We start from the raw sequence: 9,856 nt of genomic DNA, 5'->3' as shown, positions 1-9,856 counted from the left end.
CCACGCAGCGCCGCCGCCACCCGTTCTCAAGTCTCCCTGCCAAAGCCCCTGCCGCTATGTGCCAAGTAAGTCACCACCTTGCCAACTTAATTCACATCCACCCTGGCACCTCCACTGTACACCCTTACCTGTACTACATCCTTCATTACACACCTGAGGACTCGACTAACCTGCACTTCAACTCAACTCAGACCTGTATTTCAAATCTTTCCTAATTTGTCGTCAATTCACAGGTGCGCACGTCACACCTGTCCCTGCATAGCAACCCCCGCGCCCCAAGTCCGTGCCAATGTTGCACCTGTGGGTATTAGTCTGGCGACCTTGCTTCCCCTTTGCCTTCACCTTCACACACCTGTCCCTCATAGCTTCCAGGGTTCACGGGTTCACGGGTCTCGAGGCGGGTCGTGCTGTGCTATCATGCAACGGTACTGTGTAATTTACGGGAATGGGATGGAGAGAGAGAGAGAGAGAGAGAGAGAGAGAGAGAGAGAGAGAGAGAGAGAGAGAGAGAGAGAGAGAGAGAGAGAGAGAGAGAGAGAGAGAGAGAGAGAGAGAGAGAGAGATTCCTACCACACACACACACACACACACACACACACACACACACACACACACACACACACACACACACAGGAAATTAAAGACTAGGAGTGACACCTAAATAATCGCACAGAGATAAGAGACGAGGAGTGAAGAAATAAATAGAAACGGTCGTGCGAGATGCCAGCAAATCAATAGCAGCAGCAGCAACAACAACAACAACAACAACAACAACAACAACAACAACAACAACAACAACTAATCTCAAAATCAATTAGTAACTTCCACGTCTATAGATTTCCCTCCATTCTAATCCTCCTATCACTCCTTATTCTTCTCTTTCTCCCTCTACCCTTCTCTCATTTCACTTCTCCTTCTTCCATTCCTGTTCATATCTCCCTCCTTCATCCCATTCCTTTTCCTTCCTTCTATTCCAGTCCTTCCTTCATCCATCTCTCCTTATTCTCTATCTCTTTTTACCCTTCTCTCATCCCCCTTCCTTTCTCCTCGTCCATTCCTTTCCCTCAATCCCTTTTCCTTCCCGTCTCTCCATTCCAGTCTTTCCTTCATCCATGTTTCCTTATCCTCTATCCCCTTTTTTCTCTTCTCTCATCCTCCTTCTCTCTTTCCTTCCCGTCCATTCCTTTCAATCTCCTTTTCTCTTCTCTCATCCTCCTCCTCTCTTTCCTTCCCGTCCATTCCTTTCAATCTCCTTTTCTCTTCTCTCATCCTCCTCCTTCTCTTTCCTTCCCGTCCATTCCTTTCAATCTATCCCTCTTTTCCTTTGTCCGTATCTCCCCTTTCGTCTCTTTCCCTTCCCTTTCCTCCTTCAGCGTGGCCTTGTCCTGCCCTCCCTGTCATTACCAGCACTCCAACTTTTGATTCCACCTAGGCGCTCTGCTTCCCCCTAAAGGTGTCAATCAGGAGTGCGTGAGAAGGATCATTTGTGGTCTTGTTCATATCTGTCTGGCCTGAGCTCTGCGTTAAGGCGGCTCTTGTGTTGAAAGCACCAGGCACTTCGACACTTCTCATATTTACGCTCTTGTAAAATTTCACTGCATTTTGTTTGTTGTTCATTTTTTTTTTCACTCTTGGTTTACTGGTTTTATTTTTGCGTCTGTTTTTGTATTTATTTATTTATTTACTTGTTTATTTTTTATTTTTTTTGGTTGCTGTGATGGATTTTTACTTTTTTAAAAAATCCTTGATCTTGATTTTTTTCTTTTATTTCCGACAGATTTCCTGATTTATCGTTTTTTTATCCCAATTTTCCGATTTTTATCCCTGATTTTCCGTTTTTACTTATGATTCTCAGATTTTTACAAATTTCTGATTTTTACTCATGGTTTTCTAATTTTTACACCTGATTTTGTGTTTTTTTATCCCTGATTTTCTGATTTTCATCCTGATTTTCTGATTTTTACCCCTGATTTTCTGATTTTTGTCCTGATTCAGATTTTTGCCCGATTTTCAGATTTTCATCCCTGATTTTCTTTTTACCCCGATTTTTTTTTATTTTTACCCCTGATTTTCTGATTTTTACCAGATTTCCTGATTTTTACCCCTGATTTTCTGATTTTTACCCCTGATTTTCCGATTTTTACCCCTGAATTTTCGGTTTTTACCCCTGACTTTCTAATTTTTACTTGATTTGCTGATTTCTGATAGATTTCCTGATTTTTTGGGCTGATAGATTTTTTTTTTTTTTTAACCCTTGATAGAATACCTCGAGGTTTTTTCCCCATGATTATTTTTTTTTTCCCCTTTAACAAATTACCACTTTGAAAATATCCCCTCAGAAATTTCCCCAGGACATTACTCCCCACTAAGACTTTTCCTCATAGGTATTATCTCCCCTAGTATTCTTTTTCGCGTGAGTATCTTTTCCCCTGGTCATTTTTCCCCTTGGACATTTGCTCTCAAGTTTTTTCCCTGTCTGGAGGGGGAAATGCCTCAGGGGAATTGTCCAGCACTCTGTAACTGGTGTTGTGTCAAATATGTCGTATTTTTTTACCATTGCGCAGTTCACGGGGAACGAAACACTATTACTACCTAAGTCCTTATGAAACTTATTATGTTTTTTAATATAAGGACAGTGACTTAGGGCAACAAAAAACGAAAAAAAAAAAAACGAAAAAAAAAGGGCAAAGGATGTGCCAGTCCCTAAAGAAAGGTGAAAATTGATACTGGAAATACGAAAAGCAATGAAAAGAAAACGTAAAAGGAGATATTTATCGTTACTTATTGTACCACCACCACCACCACCACCACCACCACCACTACCACCACCACCACAGGATAGATTAGCAAACAAGAGACTCAAGTTCTTCCGGGAATTAACTTCAGTAACAAGCGATATATCCTTACTTGTTTTGTCGCTTCCTTTTGATATGTATAAAATTTATGGTCTGTCTGTCTGTCTGTCTGTCTGTCTGTCTGTGTCTGTCTGTCTGTCTGTGTCTGTCTGTCTGTCTGTCTGTCTGTCTGTCTGTCTGTGTCTGTCTGTCTGTCTGTGTTTGTCTGTCTGTCTGTCTGTCTGTCTGTCTGTCTGTGTCTGTCTGTCTGTCTGTCTGTGTCTGTCTGTCTGTCTGTCTGTCTGTGTCTGTCTGTCTGTCTGTGTTTGTGTCTGTCTGTCTGTCTGTCTGTGTCTGTCTGTCTGTCTGTGTTTGTGTCTGTCTGTCTGTCTCTGTCTTTTTTTAGTCAGTTAACCATCATTTAGACAGACAGATATATAGATAGTCAGTCAGTCAGTTAGTCACTTAGTCAAGTTAACAGGTAAGTTTGTTTGTTAGTTAAGAAGTTAGATAGTCAATCAAAATGTTAGGTTAGGTTCATTAGCTAATTGGGTACTTACTCGTCTTGAGCCAATATATCAGTCAGTCAGTCAGTCAGTCAGTCAGTCAGTCATCGCGTGAATGAGTGAATTAGAGTTATGGGAGAGTGACGGAGTGAGTGAGCAAGTGGGGTGAGTGAACTGGTGGATCATGCGTCACTGAATGATTGAGTAGCAGTGAGTGAGTGAGTGAGCGAGTGAGCGAGCGAGTGAGAGTGAGTGAGTGAGAGAGTGAATGAGTGAGTGAATGAATAAGTGAATGAATGGGTGAATGAGTGAATGAGTGAGTGAAAGAGTGAATGAGTGAATGAGTGAATGAGTTAGTCAGTGAGTGAGTCAGTGAGTGAATGAGTGAGTGAGTCAATGAGTGAGTCACAGTAAGCAAGAAGTAACTCACGACTTATCAAATCTTATCACTTTTAATCTCTCCAATATGCCCAAGTTTGTGCCATAAATTTGAAGGGCGAGAGGGGAGGAGGAGGAGGAGGAGGAGGAGGAGGAGGAGGAGGAGGAGGAGGAGAGGGATCCATTATAATAAAGGTATCAATCTTTTTTAGAGGAAAGTGGCGATTATTTTCTTTCTATTCTTCGTACCCTTAGTCTCTCTCCTCCAGACGTAAATAAATTAATAAACAAAGAAACGTATCTATACTTAATCATCTTCGTCTATATTTAACAACAACAACAACAACAACAACAACAGAGCAAGGAGTAAGGTGAATAAGGAAAAAAGAGGAGTATGAGTAGGAAAAATATGAAAATTAAACCGAAAAATTAGAAAATTAAAATGGGGTCAAGAAAAGAAAAGGCAAAGACAGAGGAAATGAGAGAGAGAGAGAGAGAGAGAGAGAGAGAGAGAGAGAGAGAGAGAGAGAGAGAGAGAGAGAGAGAGAGAGAGAGAGAGAGAGAGAGAGAGAGAGAGAGAGAGAGAGAGAGAGAGAGAGAGAGAGAGAGAGAGAGAGAGAGAGAGAGAGAGAGAGAGAGAGAGAGAGAGAGAGAGAGAGAGAGAGAGAGAGAGAGAAAGGAAAATAAGACGCGGCAAAAAAAAGAAAAAAAAAGACATCACACGTACACAGGACACCACACACACACACACACACACACACACACACACACACACACACACACACACACACACACACACACAATACTAAGCAGCAAAAAAACAGGAAAATAGAGAAACATGATATGAGAGAGAGAGAGAGAGAGAGAGAGAGAGAGAGAGAGAGAGAGAGAGAGAGAGAGAGAGAGAGAGAGACATACCCTCACCATTTAACCATTTCTCTCACCATCACCTCTTCTTCACACCTCTCTCACTATGGACACAAGTAGCAAGGGCGTGGTCTCTCTCTCTCTCTCTCTCTCTCTCTCTCTCTCTCTCTCTCTCTCTCTCTCTCTCTCAGCACGCAACACCTTCCCCTTATGTTGTTACACGAGCACCTGCCGCCAACACCACCTGTCCACCTGCTGCACACCTTTACTTACCTGCCGGGGTGATTCAGTTAGTGGTGGTGGTGGTGGTGGTGGTGGTGGTGGTGGTGGTGGTGGACTAAGATGGGAATGAGAGGAGAGGAGCAAGGATGGAATGTCAGTCTGGTGGGGATGAAAGGAGAGAGGAGAGAGGAGAGAGGAGGAGGAGGAGGAGGAGGAGGAGGAGGACCACGTAAAATTAAGAGGGAAGGAAGAAGGAAAAGTCACGGTAAAAGGATGAAATGAATCGAAGAGAAGGAAGAAAAATAAGAGGAAAAGGAGGAGGAGAAAGAAGCGGAAGGAGAGAAAGACTGCTGATAAAACTAGGGGAGGAGGAGAACGAAGGAAAGACACGGCGGAGGAGATAAAATGAGTAAAGGATGAGAGGAAGGAGGATGAGGGAGAGGAAGAGGATTAAGAGGAGGAAAATGTAGAGAGCTGTGTTGACTGGGGATGGAGGAAGAGAAGGATTGGGAAAGAAGCAGGAGGAGGAGGAGGAGGAGGAGGAGGAGGAGGAGGAGGAGGAGGAGGAGGAGGACAAAGCACACGCCACTCGAAATAAAGGAAGTCGTAAAATTTTTCATCCAAAGTGAATCTCTATAAATTTTCTTGTCGCGTTTTTTTTCGAAGGTATGAAAAAAAAAAATTATCAGTATGCATGAGTGTATGAATCAAATGTACGTGTATGCCGAGACAACACAAGCAGCTTTAATGTATACGTAAATGTATAAAACACACACACACACACACACACACACACACACACACACACACACACACACACACACACACACACTAGATAAAAATGAAAGTTAATAACATCCAACATATGCAAAAAAAAAAAAAGAGAAATACACAATTATAAAGACAACAGTAAACAAATAAACAAAAAAGACTAACTCAATATCACTCAGCGTCTAAAAATGAAGGAAAAACGTAAGAAAAAAAAATCATCTCTTATCTCTAGCCACATAATATTCTTAATCCTCCTTCATAATATTCTCAGGCCGCGAGATTATATGGAAATGCCAAATAAAGAATAAGAAAAAAAAATATTAAAGGGACGACGATAATGATGATGATGATGATGAATAAAACCAATCACTCAACAAAAAACCAATCTCTCTCTCTCTCTCTCTCTCTCTCTCTCTCTCTCTCTCTCTCTCTCTCTCTCTCTCAGCGTGGCAAGTTTCAAAGGATGATACTTTTCTATGGAATTTTGTCAAGATTTTCATTGTAAAGGTTAAGTTTTTGCCATTGTAAGTTTGTTTTAAAACCCCAAAGGATTAGAGAAGGAGGAAGAAGAGAAGGAGGAAGAGGAAGAGGAAAAGGAGGAGGAGGAGGAGGAGGAGGAGGAGGAGGAGGAGGAGGAGGAGGAGGAGGAGGAGGAGGAGGAAACAGGTTATTGTGGTGCGGAGGGAAGAAAAGATAAAAGCAGAAATGACGATGTTAGAGAGAGAGAGAGAGAGAGAGAGAGAGAGAGAGAGAGAGAGAGAGAGAGAGAGAGAGAGAGAGAGAGAGAGAGAGAGAGAGAGGGGGTGGAGGGGGATGAAAAGAAAGGAAACGAAAGTTAAAAAAATGGAACGAGAGGAAGGAAGAAAATGAATGAAGAAAGGAAGGAAGGAAGGAAGGAAGGAAGGAAGGAAGGAAGGAAAGAAGGAAGCAAGCAAGCAAGCAAGGGAAAAAGATTAAAAGAAAACAAGGAAGTAAAGAGGAAGGAAAGTAAATGAACAAATATTATAACCGAAAAAAAAAGCAGGAAGGAAAAGGCGAGGATATTGAGATAAGGAGAGGGAAAAAGAGAGAGAGGGAAGAGGAAGGAAAATGAAAGGGATAATGATGATGATGATGATGATGATGATGAGAGGAGGAATAATGAGAAAAAATGACAGGAAAGGAAAAAAAAAAGATAGGATATTGTGCCTTCGATGAGGAGGAGGAGGAGGAGGAGGAGGAGGAGGAGGAGGAGGAGGAGGAGGAGGAGGAGGAGGAGGAGGTAACAATGAAAATACTTCCTGTGTTACGTGAGCTTTTTCTTCCAAACTTTGACGACACGGTTATTTTAATCTCCCTCTCTCTCTCTCTCTCTCTCTCTCTCTCTCTCTCTCTCGTTAGTGGAGGCCAATCAGGGCAACGAAACCATCTATGAGGGGAGAGAGGAGGCCAAACGAGGGGAGAGAGAGAGAGAGAGAGAGAGAGAGAGAGAGAGAGAGAGAGAGAGAGAGAGAGAGAGAGAGAGAGAGATAGTAGTAGTAGTAGTAGTAGTAGTGGTGGTGGTGGTGGTAGTGGTGGTGGTGGTATAAAAGAAGACAAGAAGGTGAAAGAGGAAGAGAAATAAGAAGGAGGAGGAAGAGGAGGAGGAGGAGGAGGAGGAGGAGGAGGAGGAGGGCAAGACCACTATTATAATTACGCTAATGAACAAACACCACAGATGAACTACGACTGGTGCGGTACGGAGGAGGAGGAGGAGGAGGAGGAGGAGGAGGAGGAGGAGGAGGAGGAGGAGGAGGAGGAGGAGGAGGAACCATATCTTACGTTTGGGTCACGCAGTATATTTCTCAACTTTTTCTTTAGGGATACAATTAATAATTCTCTCTCTCTCTCTCTCTCTCTCTCTCTCTCTCTCTCTCTCTCTCTCTCTCTCTCTCTCTCTCTCTCTCTCTCTCTCTCTCTCTCTCGAACTGGATTTGTAACCTTATCTAATTCACCTCAACATGACACCATGAGAAGCCCTTACCACGTACACACACACACACACACACACACACACACACACACACACACACACACACACATTCTGATGACCTCATTTGGCTAAGGTTTATGAGTCCTTCCTTTCCTCCCATTCCCTTCCTTTCCCTTCCCCCACCCTCCTTTCACACCTCTCCTTTCTTACCTCCTTCCCCTCCCCCTTCTTTCTTTTCCTCTTCTTTACCATGCACTTCTTTCTTATATGTTAACTAACGTCGTCTTTCCTCCTTCTTTTTTCGTCTCTCATTTTCTTCTTTATCTCTCACTTTCTCATATTTTTTTCCCTCTGTCTTCCTCCTTAACGTTCTAGTTTTTTATACGTCAATCTCTCTCTCTCTCTCTCTCTCTCTCTCTCTCTCTCTCTCTCTCTCTCTCTCTCTCTCTCTGTTAGTCCTCTAAAATCTTCTTCCCATCTTTAGTCTTCGTTTTCTTTCTCCCTTTTCTCCCCTTCTTTCTTTATTTCTTCCTTCTCTCTATATATCCTCCTTTTTACTGCTTTTTCCTAATTACCGTACTTCCTTCCTTCCTTCCTTTCCTTCATTGCCTTTTTGTCCTCCCTTTCTTTCTACCTATCTATATCCTGTTCTTTCCCTTTTTTTTCCATCCTTCCTTCCTTCATACTGCAGTTTCCTTCGTTCTGTTTTGTATCTCTCTCTCTCTCTCTCTCTCTCTCTCTCTCTCTCTCTCTCTCTCTCTCTCTCTCTCTGACACACCGTTAAGCACCGGGAAACCATTTTAAGATTTAGCAAACGATCTTTCTCTTCCGCATAAATCATGTGAAAGGGCAGAGAGAGAGAGAGAGAGAGAGAGAGAGAGAGAGAGAGAGAGAGAGTGGGAGAACAACTGTAGCAACAACAAAAATAAAAATAGCTGCTCGATGGTGGTGCTGGTGGTGGTGAAAGAGGAGGAGGAGGAGGAGGAGGAGGAGGAGGAGGAGGAGGAGGAGGAGGAGGAGGAGGAGGAGGACGAGGAGGAGCAGCAGCAGCAGCAGCAGTGACTAGGGAAGAAGAGGAAGGAAGAGATAGAGAACAAACGATGAAGTGAGAAAGAGGAGGATAATTAATGAGAGAGAGAGAGAGAGAGAGAGAGAGAGAGAGAGAGAGAGAGAGAGAGAGAGAGAGAGAGAGAGAGAGAGAGAGAGAGAGAGAGAATGGAAAAATAAACCATGCAAATAAACTCTTTGGATTAGACTAGATGGCTTTACCAGAGAGAGAGAGAGAGAGAGAGAGAGAGAGAGAGAGAGAGAGAGACCACGTGTTTTAAGTGACCATGGCGTCCAGGAGACCTAAGAGATCAATACCTGCCGACATGAACTGTTGCTGGAAGAGGAGGTGAGGGGTGGAGCAAAACTCTCTCTCTCTCTCTCTCTCTCTCTCTCTCTCTCTCTCTCTCTCTCTCTCTCGTTGATTGTCTGACCTTCAGTGTGTGTGTGTGTGTGTGTGTGTGTGTGTGTGTGTGTGTGTGTGTGTGTGTGTGTGTGTGTGTGTGTGTGTGTGTGTGTAGACTGATGCATGAACTTACGTAGTGTGAGTAGGAGAGAGAGAGAGAGAGAGAGAGAGAGAGAGAGAGAGAGAGAGAGAGAGAGAGAGAGAGAGAGAGAGAGAGAGAGAGAGAGAGAGAGAGAGAGAGAGAGAGAGAGAGAGAGAGAGAGAGAGAGAGAGACCGATAGACTGACTGACATACATACATACATACATACATACATACATACATACATACAGATGCAGACAGACAGACAGACAGACAGACCGACAGACAGACAGACAGAGACAGACAGACAGACGAGCAAACCTAGACATACACACAACAGACAGACAGGCAGACAAGGAGGGAGCGGAAGTCTGCTGCAGAGCCACCGGAAGAGTGAGAAAAGGAGGAGGAGGAGGAGGGACTGCAAGAGAGAGAGAGAGAGAGAGAGAGAGAGAGAGAGAGAGAGAGAGAGAGAGAGAGAGAGAGAGAGAGAGAGAGAGAGAGAGAGTCTGAGAAAGTAGGGTTAGTTAGGCAGCAGTGGTGGTTGTGGTGGTGGTGGTGGTGGTGGTGCAGAAGCAAGGTCAGAGAGCAGTGTGGTGGTGACCTGACGTCATTACACCAATGCAGAGGTTCTTTGGCGAAACACTCCTCCTCCTCCTCCTCCTCCTCCTCCTCCTCCTCTTCTTCTTCTTCCTTGTGCTCCTCCTCCTCCTTGGCCTCCTTTCCTTTCTCGCTGTATGCAATTTCTGTACAAAGGGAAGCCAGTCTATATTTAACACGGGACATAATGCG

This window comes from Scylla paramamosain, chromosome 23 (assembly GCF_035594125.1).
Source record: "Scylla paramamosain isolate STU-SP2022 chromosome 23, ASM3559412v1, whole genome shotgun sequence".
Classification (NCBI taxonomy): Eukaryota; Metazoa; Arthropoda; class Malacostraca; order Decapoda; family Portunidae; genus Scylla; species Scylla paramamosain.
This window is presented reverse-complemented; position numbering follows the sequence as displayed.